Source organism: Stylophora pistillata, chromosome 6 (genome assembly GCF_964205215.1).
Source record: "Stylophora pistillata chromosome 6, jaStyPist1.2, whole genome shotgun sequence".
Lineage (NCBI taxonomy): Eukaryota > Metazoa > Cnidaria > Anthozoa > Scleractinia > Pocilloporidae > Stylophora > Stylophora pistillata.
In genome coordinates, this window is record NC_142524.1 from 9,724,466 (window position 1) to 9,742,105 (window position 17,640).

A 17,640-nucleotide genomic window follows, 5' to 3' on the forward strand; every position below is an offset into this window, starting at 1 on the left:
CTTCGTTATTCCAAATTGTACTTAAAATAAAGGAATAAGCCATTTCAATTATTGATTTGGAATCTTGAAAAGTTTTCTCTGTCATTTTTTAACATTTGCAACCTTCTGTTACCCAATATCATTGCTAATTACCCAAAAGAGCATGTTACCTTGAATATAATATTAAAAAATGTAAGAATGCACTGAAAAGAGCCAATGTCTGCATGGTCAGTAGTCAGATATGGATCAAAATCTCTAAGGGTTAGACTATGTTTGATTTACCTTGACATAAAGTTTACAATAACTTTTCTCTTATCCTTTGTCAGACAGAGTCTGTTCCCATAACAACATAGAACCAGCTGCTAGATGCCAATCATTAGAAAATGACTGCTGTCAAAGATAGGTAGGAAGCTGCTGCTGATCAAACATGAACATAGCAGAAAAAAATGCCAAGCAAGCACTAAGGTGTGTGCTTATCTTGTACAACGAAGTGTTTATTTTGTATAATCAAGCTTGTATAACTGTGGCAAAATATTACTTGTTTTCAATCTTGATGTAAGGTGTGTGTTTATTTTATATAATCAAGCTTGTCTAATTGTGGCAAAATATTACTTGTTTTCAATCTTGATGTAAGGTGTTTGTTTATTTTGTATAATCAAGCTTGTCTAATTGTGGCAAAATATTGCTTGTTTTCAATCTTGATGTCAGGGCCCTTTGTATTTGAACATGTCTTGGTAATGAATCCTTTTGTCATAAATTTATTCCACAGCACCTTTCTCAGTATTAATTAATTATATTTGTGAGTTAATAATCATGATTTTCTTTATCAAATTATGTCTTTCTTATTCATCTAGTTGTATTCAGGTTTGTAATGTTGGTGGCAGGAGTTAAAATACTTTGATTTAAACACATTCTGTATTCATCAAGCTTTACATTTTAAATAGTAAATAAAAATGTCCTCATGTTTAAAGAGGGATTATTGTTGTTTAAAAATTGATACTGACATGAAATTTTACCAAGTTGTTCCTTTTCATATTTGTTCAAAACAACTGCAATATTTAACTCTGTTAGCATATTTAAAACCATACATAAAGTGCTAACATTTCTGTTCAGAGGGAGAACAATCTATCTCTATAAACTTGTAGTGTAGAGCAGTGTGTAATTTATATTCCAGTGAATCATTTATGTCTGCTAATTTTTTTGCTTTTAGGTAACTGCTTACTGGAGTGGATACACTGAAGTTCATATCACAAAAACTTGAGTCTATTGTTTATTTTTTCTTTGGATGATCCTACAGTGGTTTGCAACACTGGTTTGCAACACTCATTGGATTTTATAAATATCAGATTCAAGAAACAAATTAAATATATTTGCTAATGGTTGATAATGTTAAGAATTAAGAAAATCAATTTTCTTGTAAATGAAGTTTTAATGAGTTAAATGGAGAATGCTTGTTGTATTTGAAGTAATTAGAAGATGCAGGCATTCTTGTGAAATAGGTTGGTAAAGAAATGTCTTCATACCTCTTAACACATTTTTATCCCTATTGATGCATTGATAGCCACTAAAATATAGGCAATCTGTTCTGAAGAAACATCTTATTGATGCTAAAAACCAAATTAAAAAAATCCCCATGCCTCTTCTCTTTGATAATTCTGTCTTTAAATATGTCGACTGTTTTGTAAAATGATATGTACAGCAGTAAAGGGATGAATAGAGTTTGTGTTTTATCCTTTTGGGCCAATGAACATATAAAGCAGTCCTAGGAATAAAAATCATACAGGGAGGGATAATACTGAAATGAGATCAAAATTTACACAATAGTAAAATTCAATTTAAATTTAACCACTCTAACTGCCACAGCTTTGAGATTCGTTTTGGCCTTTTTTTGTAAACAATGGATTTGACGTGTTTTGCCTTTTGTATACTGACTTACACTATAATGCTTTTCTTGAAATAGAAGCCTCTAACAACTAGTCAAAAACAAATGTACCATAGCTGATCTACTTCCTTCTTGTCACCTTTCTGATTTTCAGAATATTGTATTGCAAGGAGAAATTACCCATCGTTGATTTGTGGGAGTGAAAGGGTTAATATTCTGGGAAGAAAATGAAGCTAAATTAATCTATGATGTCCAGCTTCAAAGAACACACCTGATTCTATGCTCCAAAATACTTTTGGATCAGATTGAAAGATTATTAGGATAAAGATGTTTGAACACAGATATTGCAATCACTTCCTTCTTCAGTCAAATTGTATAGAGAGTTTAGTATTCTTTCAAAAATTTGGAAAGTTACATTTAAATTCTAAAGTCCTGTAAAACTCATGAAAACTGGGAATAAACGCATTAAAAAAAATTGGAAGAAATCTCGAGGATTATGTTTTTCCAAAGCCCCAATAAGTGGAAATCTTTGTGAGGCCCCGCTGCCCCCACTTCCCAATTTTTTTGTCTTGGGGACTCGTCTCTTTTCTCTGATTTTTCTGTTATTTAATTTGTGTGTGCTGAGGTCGATTGGTCTCATAAACCTTGCTTTAAAAAATGTAAATAAGTTTTCTTAAAGTGGCCAGGAACCTACTGAAGGGATTTTTGATTTAAAATAGGGAAATGGTTTTTTTTGAGAGGGGCTTCATACCCTCACCTTGAGACAGTTTCTCTGGTAAATTGATAAATTTGATTGATTTTGAAAAGGCCATACCCGTCTCCCATAGCTTCCAAGCTGTTTCTAAATATCAGGGCTAAATATATCACAACACAAAGTTCAACTCACTTTACAATGTTTATTCTACAATGATAAATGTGGGACTGGTTCTATTTACAAGTACTGGCAGGTTAAACTTTAGCTCTGATAAAGTCTGATGCATCCATCATCTGATTTAGCAGTAAAGCTAATTGTCATTTCATTATATCATATAAGTAACACGCTATAAATGCGTAAAAAATTGACAATATTTACAACAAAAGTAGAAATCTCCAAAAAATTGTTTCAATTACTACTGCCACTACCCTAGCCTTTTATCTTTGAATGCGGGACACTGATTTACAATCTGGTTATATATTTTTTCCCTAGTTTTTTGCAAGGAGTGAAACAAGTTGAACCGGTTCCCTTCAATCAAAAAAAAAAAAAAAAAATTGGTGAAAAGAAAATCTTGGTATTGTACCATGTAATCTCTGCTGTATAAACTTATGTGATCCGCTTATAATTTTCAAAGGAACTTCGATAACTTAAACAGAAAACTACTCCTCGTAACAAACAGAAGTGATCAAAACATACACGAGCATGATTGAATTTAGGATCGAAACTAACCAATCATGAAAGGTCCGAGACTTGACTGTTCTTTCTGCCGTAAGCTTTGTGTTTTTACTTTAATGTTATTGGTTCATTTCTCAAAAAAAACAAGATTGACATCCTTTGCTGTTAATAAACATGTTCATTGGTTCATTTTTTTTCATTTCGATCCGGTTTTTGCTGGTGGTATCGTTCCTCAGCTTACATAGTTTGCTTCCATTTGTGCTTTCAGTTGTTGGGCCGTAATTTGTCACTGAGCTGGTTACCTCACAGTTATTTGAATAGTAAGTGGCTGAGATAATTTTTTCACAATTTACAATTGGAATTGCTGAGGCTTAAAAAAAGTGGAGCTGACACGTAAACTGACCTTTTCTCGCTAAATTTAATGCATCTTGTTTACCTGCTTCTGTGATGTTATTGTGCCGGAGGATTAACGTTCGTAGCTGTCGACAGTAGGGGTTTGTGATGGCTTTAGCCAAGTGCTGTGCTCCTGTGGCTGTGATCTTATTGTCTGTGAGGTCTAACGTGCGTAGCTGACAGTTCATTGTGATGGCTTCAGCCAAGTGCTGTGCTCCTGTGTCTGTGATGTAATTGCCCCAGAGGTTTAACGTGCTTAGCTGACAGTTGTTGTTTGTGATGGCGTTAGCCAAGTGCTGTGCTCCTCTGGCTGTGATGTTATTGTATCTGAGGTTTAACGTGCGTAGCTGACAGTTGTTGTTTGTGATGGCTTTAGCCAAGTGCAGTGCTCCTGTGTCTGAGCTGCTATTGCTCTGGAGGTTTAACGTGCGTAGCTGACAGTTGTTGTTTGTGATGGCTTCAGCCAAGTGCTGTGCTCCTGTGTGTCTAATGTTATTGCCTGTGAGGTTTAACGTGCGTAGCTGACAGTTGTTGTTTGTGATGGCATCAGCTAAATACTTTGCTCCTTCACCATTCAATTGATTTTCTTGGAGGTTTAACCAGCTCAGTTGAGAATTCCTACATTTTAACAATTTACAAATCTCAAAGCCTCCTAATGGCCCCGTGTTATTTTCACTCAAATCTATATGTGAAATTCCTCGCACATTCTCCATTACATTTACTAACGAAGAACAATCAACAGCTGTGAGGTGACAAGCAATAAAATTTACACAATTAAAGTTACTTTGTTGTAGTTTACTCTGCACTACTGTGGTCATTTTACTGGTTTCGTTTATGCATTTTAACAGTGTCACTGCTAATTCTCGTTCGTCGCCAGTCGGCCAGCAGGTCACTTTCGTTTCCTCCTTATTCTCTGGCCAGTCTTCGTTGTAGCGTGCGCTATGTTTCTCTTCAGTTTTCACGGGAAGAAGGTCAGTAAATATATCACTCGGTAGGTTTTCTTTATCATTCATTAATCCTGCCAGGAATTGAAACACAAGCTGCCACTTGCCGTCTTCAATGTTTTCGGAAACAAAGTTCCTTAATTCCGTTTCACTCATGTTGTTTATCAAATACCTTGCGGCGAAAAACTCCTGCATCGTGAGATGTATGAAACAGAATTGTTTTTCGCGTTTAGGCCGTGCGACTTTAAGCGGTCGGTCGGGTAAGCGATGAAATAAAGCGCTGTCTTCAATTCCCTGTACTTCCTTTCCTCCAAGGATAAGTTTTCCTTCTTTGATTCCATCAAACGCCACTCTTTCCAGCTTCTTGAAATTGTCCACCACTTCATCCGGCAAATCATCTGATCCATTGTGTTCGTGAGTCAAATATTTCTCGCGGATTTCTCTCGTGTGTTTCCAATAAAACTCTGGCACTGCGATCTCATAAATGTTTGTTAATCTGGAAGGCAGGGTAACAACAGCGGTTCTGTCTGCTGGCAATGATTGTAACAGACTTGAGCACACAATGAAGCTGTTTACCGGGACATAACAGAGCGAAAGCAAATTCATGTTGCTGCTGATGTGTCGCCATAATATTTCGCCTGCTTCCTCGTCATCTCCGGCAAATTTATAGACGTATTCTTTAATTTGTTCCGATGAGAAGCCCAAAACCTCAAAGGTTTTGTCAAAGAGAAGGTGCTTGATGCTCGACACAGCCGTAGGTCTTGTAGTGGTTAACACTGAGGCATTTTCAAGAAGTTCCCCGGTCACAAGCCACTGATAAAGAGTTTGAAGTGGCTTCTTCTCTTCATTGCCTCTGCAAGGAGGGAGCGGCACGGCCATCTTTTCCTTATATTTGAACTCATCCAGTCCGTCAAAAAGTATGAGAACTTTTTCAGAGTTTTCCAGTAGGTGATTCCAGATCTCGTCATCCAGGTGCTGTCCACTAGGAAAGTGCTCGGACTGCGTCAGAAGTTCTCTGAGGCTTAGGTCGGCGGCTGAATCATTGAAACTTCTGAATTTGACGAAGAAAGCTGCATCAAAATGGATTATGGCACCAGATGCCCAGTCTCTGATAAGTTTGGTACAAAAGAATGTCTTACCGATTCCGGGTCGACCGACGATTAAAACTTTCTTATTTTCTTCATTCAAGAGGTCTTCCAGGTTTTTTGGGTGTGAAGTGTCCTTGCGCGAAGTCGGATAAACTTTCAGTTGCTCCTCTCGGTTTTTAAGAGATTCGAGCTTACCTCTGTTCTGAATCAACAGAAGGTTTGTGTAAATCTGATCTAGAGTTAAATGTTTCTGTGCTGTTTCTTCGCCTGGATTAGGTGCATTAAATGGTTGGAGTTCAAACAGTTGAGGTTTGTGTTTCATGATTATTTTCTTTGTTTCTGCAATGAACAGTTCAAACTTTGAATCTTGGTTGAGCTGTTGAGGCTGGCTTTCCGCTAGAGCAACATTTTCTTGTCCGTTCCTTCCGACTGATTGTGGCGACTCATCCTGGGGAGCATTTAGATGAGTTCTTCGAAACTTTGAATTTTCCATGAAATCCCTTTCTATGCATGCCCGTAACAAAATGTAGACTGTTTCAATCACAATACCAGCGACAAAAATTATATTCACCGAAAGGAGAGCGTCCATCCCGAATCTTTTCGTTGTCGCTTGTTGATTGAGACATTCGTGTAGAGTAGAGTTTGGTGTGGCGTCCAATGAATTCCATGGCTGATTGCTTCCATCAGTTAAATAACAATTAAAATTAGAAGAAAACTTCAGAGGATAAAGCAGTTGGGTTTGTAGGATGATGAAAAGAACTCCTAAGAGAATTCTCGTGAATAATTGAAAACAATAAGCGATGTATAGCTTGTATCCAGTTGGTGATGGGTTCTCTTGGTCGAGCGGCTGTCTCTCTGGATCAGCGTTCTGCCGGTTTCTTCGAGGCAGTTGATTGACTGTATGTCTCACTAATTGGGAGTAAATAGCACAAACAACTAGAATAACGACGAAATTAATGAGTACAAACCAATAGATAGGAAAACCGAATTTGTTGTATTGCTTTTGGTATTGGTCAAAACATCTTTCTCGGACCAGTTCGATGTCTTTACTCTTCTCTCCGCTACAGCGAAAATCGAAGCTGGACTCGCTGCTTTCGGCGAATATGGCGAAGAAGGATCCACCGATAAGTATCCAAAACACCACTGCCACATAATGTAGTTTGCCGAAAGTCTTTGGCGCTAAAAATTCCAAGACCTTTTCCATTGAAACTGTTGATATTCTTATTCTCTTCGTAGGAATGCTGATCAGTTTTTGAGCTCGAATGAACAGCCGCTACGACCTTGGTATATTTATCACAGAATGATAGAACTTTCATTTGATTGGCTTTTCGGAAACTTTTAACTGTCAGAGAGACAATGGATTATTTGTACATGCTATTACTGATTTGTGAGTTTCTTACGTGTGGACATTCTATCTGGGGGGTAATTGTTTAGAAAGGAAATCGCAACCCTTAGCTTATTCGAGTAGCGTGAGTTTTCATAGCCAATCTCAAGGCGGCTCAGTTAAGGCCGTGTTTAGACTTGAGCATCCTACCGAGGTATTGGAGTTAACTTACCTAGGTAAATATTTCTCGTGTGTAAACGCCAACTGATACCCTGGTAATAGAAAGTTAACTAAGGTAAAAGTTCATTTGTAAACAATGCAGTACACTAATAATACTCTTGCTCGAGCTTTTAAATTGCTGGAAGCGATTTCTTCCCCCAGAAGTAACAACTTGAGTTCCTCTCGGCCCAAAAAAATAACCTGGAACGGGCAGATACTCATAAGTGTAAGTGTATGTATGCGGACTATCTTTGGATAATTGCTTTCACCATGATAGTTTTATTTGTTTGCACGCACGCCACAACTGCTAATTCGATTAGAACTTTTGTTTCACTTTCAAGAACTGTCAAAAAGATCGTGGCTTAAGAATAGTATCGTTTACCTGTTTGCATAAGAAACATATAACAGACATATAAATAAAACGGATACAGATTTGTGTTGTTTCAGAATTTAGACTTGACATCTTTTTCTCCACCCGCCTCCCTGTGTTTATTTCCACACCATATTTCCCTTCTCCTTTCTCTTTAAAATTCACCGCAGAAGCCGTGAAGAGTGTTCCCTTGGTGCCAAAGGGTTTTTTATTTTTAGCAGCGAAACGACTGACAGTAACTGGCAAAGCCGCGATCGTTGACGACAATGTTAGTGGTTTCGCTGCTAGCAAAATAAACCATCTGGCACCCTGGGTATGTAGAGTACTGTAGACTTAAACTTCAGCTGTCAAGCGTCGAGTGCTAATGTAGGTTATTTTGCCGCTTGAAGCCTGTTAAATTCTAAGCCACTAGTTTTCAACATTTTTCTGTGGCAACTACTTCGAAAGAGATTTCTATATCTTACTTTTAGACGCTAAGACACCAGGGTGTGATGCAGGTCAAGTATTTCGTCTTTTGACGCCAGACTAATAAATGAAAGAAAGATTTAAGGTTTGATGACAAGATGATATGGCAAGAATTTCCATATTAGGCTGATCTTTGAATTGTTAAATTCCTGCCTCAGGAATGAGCCCGGAAAACTGGTTTGCTTTGTTTTTCATTTGGTTAGATTGCTAGAATGAAGAAAACGAACTATTTAGAATTTGTGTGGTGTTATTTTGTTGTAGCTCTCAAGCACACTTCACTTGGTGTTGCCGAAAATTCCGTGACATTTGAGAAGCACGGGGCGCCAAACCCTTTGGACTGCACGTGATCAGTTGTTCGACGGGTTAAGAGGACATTGTGATATCTGATAGATGTGGCACCAGATCGCACCAGATTGATGCTTGGCAGGACGAAAAAAAGAGCTTTAGGACAAATATTGAGATGCTTGTGACCTTGAAATTCAGACCCTCATGACTCGGACAAACATCCTCCGATTCTGTGAGCGGTCATAAGTGTGATAAAAGAAAAGTATGCCAATGAAGTGCACTTCGCTTCAATATTTTCTGGTTTAACCTATGAAAACGACTTCCTCGGTTCGAAATTTAAGTAAAGACCAAACCGAACAGTTAAAATGGAAGTTCAGAAAGCGCTTCGTATTTCATTATCAAATGGATGTGAGTTGGGTGTGTCAGAAATGTCAACAAAAAGAAATACCGCATGACCGTAAACACCGTTAAATAAGGATCATATGTCTATTTGCCGCCTTTCTCCTTCAAAACGAAACTTTTATGCTTGTAATTGTAAAAGGGGACGATTTTTTGCAATGAGGCCACTTAAAAAAATCTCCTTAAACAATAGATTTTATTGCGCGAGAAAATAAAACCATCCCGAAAAAGTACCACCATAAGTGCTCTGTTTTTTACACGAAACGCCGGGAGACATTGGTGATGAGTCCAGTTTAGGGGCCAGCCATTTAACTTTTCAGGGGGGAGGGTGTGGGTGATTTCTGGTGATGAAGAATTTTTTTTCAAGCAATCTGCTGTGTAGGATATTTTTTTCCGATTTGGGGGTACATTTTTTCTGTTACATTTGGGCTGCATGCAATGTTTGCTTACTATATTCTGTCTTTATTCATTGATCAAGTATCTTATAAGCTGGTACAAAAGTCTTACTTGATAACAGTACTTTCAAATCATTCAGTAATCTTACAGTAATATCACAAACATTAGTACAAGTACTTTTATTATGTTCTCAATAGAATACAATTCCAATAAATAATTGGGGACGCGAGTTCATTGTCTTAAATCACAGTGGCACGTTTCTGTTACCATTATTTATACTTCTCATAAAAATGAAATAAGAAAGATAAAGACGTTGTTAACTAACCCTCAGCCTGATTATGTGTTCTTAGTTTGTTCATAAAATTTCGGTTAATCTCAGTCTGAACTTTCTTATAAAAAAAAATTCATATAAGAGGGGGCCGTCGAGATTTTCGGTTTTCACTATTTTTAGATCGGTTTTTGGGCCAAAACTCTTCAGCTTTTCGGTGAAAAACACCAACAAGTTAACGGATTTGGTATCCGATATCGTTTTTCGTTTTTCCTATTTGGGTTTCGGTTTCTCTTCTATCTGGCCCTACTCGTTCGAGGATCTTTTTTTTTTTTCTTTCAGTTAAACGACTTTATTGGGCATATCAGATAAATATTTGAACAAGGCAAAAGTACAATAATGCAATAACAAATAGAAAACAGAAGAGAAACTGTGATAAAACTGCACCCAAAAGGTAAGGCGCGAACGGGACATAAAGTCCCATGCGAGGCGCCGCCCATCATGAATTAAAAAACACTATAAAGTAGAAAATCACAAAAATACAGAATAATTAGATAAATAATTTCAACTTAGTGGTACAAGCACGTACTGGCTAGTGTCCATGTGCAAGGCCAATCAATGTCATATATAGTTTTTAGGCGGTCTAGCATTACATTGCGGACAGATTTCTGGTATGAACCTGGGTTGTCAAAGCTGATGGATGGTAAGACGGAGCAAGTAAGGTTCCAGAGTTTAACAATTCGATTAAAGGATGAGGCCTGAAAAGTACTGGTTCTACAAATAGGTGTTTTTACGATTGAAAGAATTACAAAGTCTGGTACGGCCGTGGGAGATAAAGCAGCGCTCTAAGCTGCGACCATTTTGATCGCCATGGCGAGTGAAAAAAATATTTGGCGACTAAAATTCTGGCGAAAGTCGCCAATTGACGACCAACAGATTAAAAGAGAAACTTACTCGAAAAATTATCAACAAATAGGACGAATTCAATCAATAGTACAAGCGGGGGCATCACCCGCGTTTCTCTTTTCGCCTCTCGTCGTTCAGAAACTCGACTGCGTAAAAAAATGGCAAATTCGATCGATTTGAAGGGGCAATTGGCAATGTTGCACGGTCTCAGCAGCTTTGTAATGTTGAAATAATTTTTTTTGCTTCTAAACAGTCTCTTCCTTTTCTTTCTCTTACAACAGCAAACCTAAGTGATAATACGTGCCGTTCGGTGCATTAGCTAATCGAGTAAAATATCATGAAGTGTCCTACCCTTATTTGTTTTTTAGGGGGGGGGGGGAAAGGGGGGCGACTGAATTTTTTTTTAGGGCGACATTTTACAATTGAAGGTCGCCAAACGGCGAATTTTACAAAACTTGAGCTTAGAGCGCTGTAAAGCCAACAAAACAGTGTACATTGAAAGTATTTAAGTCAATATAGTTGTATAGCCATTTGTAAAAAAATAACAAGTCTTTCAGTTCTCTGTCATAGGATAAAGGGAGCAGCTCAAGGTTGATTAATATGTCCTTGTAAGAGACTTCTCCCACTCGAGTTTGTAAAATCCAGCGGGTGGCGCGGCGTTGTACTCGCTCGACTTGGGCCTTTAGGGTGACTTGAGCGAGCGACCAGACTTGTATGGCGTAGCACAGCTGAGACTTGACCAGCGACAGGCATAGCGTGCGCCGAACAGTCACGTCGGTTATTAGGGGGCATGTTCGCTTTAAAAGCCCAAAGAACTTGTTGACTTTCGCAGTACTAGCGTGGATGTGGAGTTTCCAAGAGAGCGAACTTGTGATCAAGTGAACACCCAGATCTTTTTCGGTGGAGACGCGCTCAAGTTGAGCACTATCCAGGGTGTACTCGTGAACCAGGGGGGGATTTTTTGCGGGTGATGGTAAGCGATTTACATTTCGAGGTGTTAAATTTAATGCGATTACGCTTTGACCAGTAAGTAAGTACACTACTGACGGAGATTGTCAATGACCATATGCCATTTAAACAAATGCGTGTTAGAGATCAGGATGTACCATATATGAACTCAGAGTGGAAGGAGGCAATACGGGCAAGACGCAGGGCTGCTAGGCGATACAGGAGGACAAATGCTCCAGAGGATTTGATCAATCTTAAAAAGTTTCGAAATGAGGCGACTAGACTGCGTTGGAAAGCAATAAAGAGCTATCGGAAAATGTAAGCCGAGGATCTTAAGAACAAACCACAAGACTTTTATAAAACTTTTATGCCCTTCTTGTCATCAAAGTCAAACTGCAGGCAGGTCTCAGACATTAAGCTTAATATTAATGGGCAGGCTAGTAGTAATAAGGTTGACATCTCCGAGGCTTTTGGGGAGTATTTTGCAACAATTGCTGATGGTATTGGCCAACTGGATATAAATAAGTGCTCTCTGGGTGATTTTGACAATCACAGCAGTGTGATGGCCACAAGGGCGGCTAATCACGATAATAGTCAGTTCTTCTCTTTCCAAAGCGTTAAATCTTGTGAGGTAGGGGACAGGCTTAAAAAGCTGAAGCTAGGCAAGGCTATGAGCTGGGACCTAATCCCCCCCGAGGGCACTTATATCTGGGGCTAGTGAATTGGCTGTACCACTTGCCAATCTGTTAAACATCTGCATTGAGCAGGGGCATTGGCCAACTGACTGGAAGAAGGGAGAATGGACCGCAGTTCACAAGAAAGATGATCAACTGCAAAAAGAAAACTATCGTCCTTTGACTGTGCAAATTGTTATTAACAAAATCTTTGAGCAACTCCTTTCTTCCCAAATCACTGGTAACTATAATAATCGCCTGTGCGACCATCTGACTGCATATAGAAAGAGGAACAGTTGCGAGACTGCCTTGTTATACCTGACTGAGAGCTGGAGGCACTCATTGGACAATGGGAAGTGTGTTGGTGTGTTGTCAACAGATATGAGTAAGGCGTTTGATTGTCTGTTCCCACCACTCATGCTGGCTAAACTAAAAGCATACAGTTTTGATGATGTCAGCCTCAAACTAATGGCATCATGTTTTGAAAATCGCCAAGCAAGAGTGAAGCTAGGGAACACAACAAGCGGATGGAGGAAGGTGGTAAGAGGGAGCCCTCAAGGCTCTTCTCTTGGGCCTTTGATGTGGAATCTTTATGAGAATGATCTGACTTATGTAACGAAGTCGAATATCTCCATGTATGCGGATGATCACCAGTTTTTCGAAGCAAGTAAAGATGTCTATTTAATCCAAACACGATTACAGGAGAGTGAAGTTGCAGCAACAAGTTGGTGTAAAGAGAACTGTTTACAGGGAAACTTTACCAAATATGGTAGCATGCTCATTAGCAAGCAAAAAGATGCCAATATCAATATTGACATAGACGGTAAGAGAGTTTCCCACTATCAGAACATTAAATTATTAGGTGTACGCATTGATTCTCAATTGACTTTTAATGTCCATATAAGTGAGATTTGCAAAAAAAGCTAGTCAGAGAGTGGGAGTAATGACAATGTTGCGCAACTTGATACCAACCACAGCTAAGCTGCAACTGTATAAGGCTGCAGTCTTGCCCTATTTGACTTACTGCAGTACTGTATGGCACTTTTGTAGGGGAAGTGATGCAAGAAAAGTGGAGCATGTCCAGGAGAGGGGTCTTAGGGCAGTTTTCTCTGACTGGAACGCTAACTATAGGCAGTTATTAGAATAGGCTAAATTGCCCACCCTAGTGAACCGTAGATTGCAAGATATAGCGACCATCATGTATAAAGTAAAATTTAAGCAGGCACCAAGCTATATAGAAGATTTATTTCCAGCAAATCACACAGTGTATAACTTAAGAGTTAAAGAATTTACTATTCCAAGATTTAACTCTATTAATTATGGCAGACATTCCCTTAAGTATTTAGGACCTGTGCTATGGGCTAAGCTACCTTCCCGTATTAGGACGTTGAATTCACTAGCGGGTTTTAAGAGGGCAGTTCAGAGAAATAGATTTGGAAATGTTAATGGACGATGGTGGCTGTGTGGGCCGCTTGGTTTGCAGTGCATGACTCTTAGTTATATCTTAGTTAGGCTTAGACTATTCCTCCCTCCCCCCTTTACCACGTCGTCAGGTCCCCTAGCCTAATTCTGCTGACCACAAATTTTATGCTATTTATTCGTATATATTATGCTATTTAATCGTATATTAATACTTAGTTATTTATTATTTTATTTAAATTATCTTGTTGTGTCCTTACTTAGTGGTTTTATTACTGCTATTTTATGATTGACATATGAATAAATTTCATCATCATTATCATCATTAGGTTGCCTAGAGTAGTTTGCAGAGACTGACAATCACAAATAGAGGTGACGCTTTCGTACAGTTTGGTGTCGTCAGCGTACAACGCTGCCCTGACCCCGCCTAGGATTTCATCCGGTAGATCCTTAATAAAGATTGTGAACAGTAGCGGCCCTAACAGACTCCCTTGTGGGCCGCCGGAAGTAACCGGCGCCCACTTTGATGCAGCACCTTCCTCAAGCACCCTTTTGGCGCGACCAGTTAAGTAGTCCGTGAACCATGCAAAAAGTGGTCCCGAAACACCGTACGCCTTCAACCTGTCCAGGAGGATTAAGTGATCTACGGAGTCGAACGCTTTGGCGAAATCCAGATACATTAAGTCTGACTGCCTGTTCTTGTCCAGACCTTCGCCAATGGCATGCAACGCCGACAGTAGCTGGGTGACACACGAGCGGATCTTCACAAACCTGTGTTGTAAATCGGGTTGATTAAGTGTTTCACATAATCGTAAAAACGGGTGCCCACACAACGTTCCAAGACCTACCTGGTAATAGTAAGGAGTGATATGAACCGGTAGTTTTCGGCGGGTTCTTTTGAGTCTTTCTTGTGAAGAGGTGTAATATCCGCAGTTTTCCACTCATAGGGTAGCTTACCCCGACTCAAAGAAAACTTGAAAAGCATGCAAAGCATGCATTCTTTCAAAAGGCGCGCCGGGATGCTATCGGGGCCGCACGCTTTTGAGGTGTCTAAATTACTCAAGCATTCCTGGATTTCATCAACCGACACCTCTATAAGAGAAATTTCCATATGGGTCAGTGAGTTAAATGGCGTGATGTTTACAACAGGAGTAGCCGAGAGAAATACGGAGCAAAAGAAGTTGTTGAGAAGCTCCGCTTTCTGTTCTGGTTTTTTCGGCAGCTACACTATTGTAAGAGATTACCGTGAGTTCGCGCCTGATCGGCCGCCGAGAAAAGCTTTATGATAGCTCCAAAAGATCTTAGGATTGTCCTTGAATGACATTTCAATTTTTACTGAGAGCGCGTAGTTTTTGTTTGCGTCCTTCCGTCTTATGCTGGCGATATTTCCTCAAAGCAGCGTACTTTTTTCTAATTGGGTGCCGCACTTCGCCATCGATCCAGGGCGGAAAGTTTATGTCACGAACTGTTTTTGTTGGGACATGATGATTTACGGCTGGTGTTCTTGGCAGGGATTCCCGCAAAGCGTCGAGGTTTCGTTTTTCAAAATCGAACACTAACCGTGTGGATCCCTTAGATCTCTTGAATCTTAATTTAACTGTGAATGTTATAACGTAATGTTCCGAGGGAAAACGGCCATCTCGGGGGTGAAAGTTGAAACATTCGCAATAACCTTGGGCCAGTTGGACAGCAGTAGGTCAAGTTTATTGCCGGAGGTATGAGTGGGACCAGAGATAAACTGATGGAAAAAGTTGTCCCCCATTAAATCACAGAAAACGTTGGGGTCCGCTCGGCAACCGTTGTTTAAAGGGGCTGACATGTCTTCTGACCAATCCAACTCCGGCAAGTTGAAATCACCCCCGAACATTAAACAGGATGATTCACCATTTTCCTGAGGCGAAGAGTTGAGTTGAGTGAGTGGTTCTAATCTGATAATAGATAGATAGATAGATAGATAGATAGATAGATAGATAGATAGATAGATAGATAGATAGATAGATAGATAAACTTTATTTAAGTCTCAGGTCGTTTACAGCCGAGCACCAAAGTGCTCTACCAATTGGGGGACTAAAATATAAAGTAAAGTAAAGTAAAATCTATTTAACTAGTATCTAGTACAAGTCTAAAAAAAATTAACATTAAAATTAGATCTAAGAGATGACGCTATCTACTGGATAAATCTCTATTCGGTGGATAACGCGATATATTTTGCTATCACTCATCCGATGGTTATTCATTGGACTGGCCGCTCTCGATACAACTAGGTTCTAAGAGGCACTTATGCGCCTCCACCGATCCCAAATAGCCGCAGTCTCCCTCGCAGCCGTTTTGTTTGGATGTCACGCAACGCTCCCTTAAAAGAACTTTCTTTTTGGGGAGCGTTGCGTGACATCCAAAAAAAAAGGGTGCGAGGGAGACGAAATTAGCCACGAACCGTCCACTTTTCACCACTGTATCGGACTATTGGGCTTTTGATAAACTTTGCGCTTTTGCTACATCTACATGTTGGTTATTAGATATCTGAGAACCCGGTATACGAGGGACTACCCGATAACTGGGATGTCCAAATTTATCGGTTTTGACGGTTTTGCATTCGGTTTTCGGTTTTAATCGAGTTTTTTTGTTTTTTTGTTTTTTTTTTTTGCGGTTTTGCGGTATTTAAAAATCGAGTTTCCAGATGGGATTGGAACCCACGACCCTCCATGATCTAGTCTAGTTTGCGGTATTGGATGATTTTTTCAAAGGTGTTACGGTTTCTAATAAACCCGAAGTGCACTCCTCTTATAAAAAAAGAAAGACTGTAGGAGGACTAGAAGGGAAAAAAAGGATGGATTTGTTGAGCGGCCTGTGGGTACTTTCCAAAATAACATTTTTGAGGTAAAAGGACGACTCTACACCACGGGTAAAGTAATTCAACGTTTGTTTATCATTGATTTATATAAACAGTCAGCAATATATCACTATAAGGCACTATAAGGTGAGGCAAACGGTAAATCTGGTACATTCACTATAAAGCAACAATCGGCTACACAAACTAATTGTATGGGCTTCCTGTGGTTTGCCTGCGACGAATGCCCACTTGTGAGGTGTAGACATGGCTACCGGGTCCTGGGGAACGACGTAGAGATTTTCAAAATGTCTTTTGTGTTATCGACGCAAAAGGAAGAAAGAAACTGTTGGCCAAGATCCTACAAATTCCAGAATTTAACGAAGAAGATGATTTGAGGTCTGGGATACTTCTTGATATTCGTTATGACATGTTATGACTTTTTTCCAAACAATGGATATCCGTGGCGAGAAGTGTCTCTGCTGTGGCAGGTTTTTCAAAATTTATGAAACAAAGTGCAAGGTAAACCAATATCCAGATTGCATGTAGATCAATGTACATACATACTCAATGAAAGGAGCCATTAAGAAGATACATAAACCCATGTAATCAATACAAGATGCTGGTGTTATGTACAAACAATGGCTAGTCTATTTGAGTTAATATACACCGTTACCTTAGCCATAGATCAAACTTTCTCTTATCGATCGTGATTGACTTTGTCTATAATTATCCCAATCTGTTCAGATTCACACACTGTTCAATATCTTTGACATGTACAAAATTTAACGTACAATGGTACGATGCAAAAAATATCCAACCCAAATCTCATGGCTGAAAAAGTCATGTGGTTGGATGCTTCAGAAAACAGAATGCAAAGGTCTTTTACAACATAAGAGCTTGTTCAAACGCCTGCTGTTTTGCTTGGAGATTTAATCAATATACATACTGGACTCGAATGTGGTACATTTTTTAAATTTTTCCTGGGACCTCATTTCAGTCTTTGTAAACTCATTTATGCATTTCATTCAGAGCAGTGGTGGACACAAATCTCCCTCTTATACCAAGACTTAATACAAGAGTTACAGATTAATTAAAAACCTTTGTGCAAAAGTTTCTAGAAAGTTTACAGTGTTCTGACTTGTGTTCCACAGCAGTTTGTCTTTTTGCTGTTGAATGATTATAAGGGGCTCTCTTTTTTGATGAGAAATTATTTGGAGATACATTGGTTGTAGAAATTGATTACAATGAGTCAAGCAGCTTCTGGTGAAGAATGAGATGCCATGGGCATCACCCATCAAGTGGGGGGGAGGGGAGAGGGTATTGGGGCATGTTCACCAGAAAAATTGTGAAAAACGAAGTCGCTGAGAAGTGCATTATTTTAATGTGAGAGAGGATTTGCACTGCTGAGAAGTCTTTGAAGCCAACTTATGCAGGGCACAATGAGAAATTGTATTTAGAAGCCAGGACAATTTATTTTATAAG

General features: G+C 39.2%; 1 long non-coding RNA gene across 1 annotated transcript in view; it reads left to right on the forward strand.

Moving 5' to 3' along the window:
- LOC148728148 (uncharacterized) overlaps positions 1-17,640 on the forward strand; it is a 52,786-nt gene that overhangs the window by 15,739 nt on the left and 19,407 nt on the right. The gene's annotated exons all lie outside the window — the stretch shown is intronic.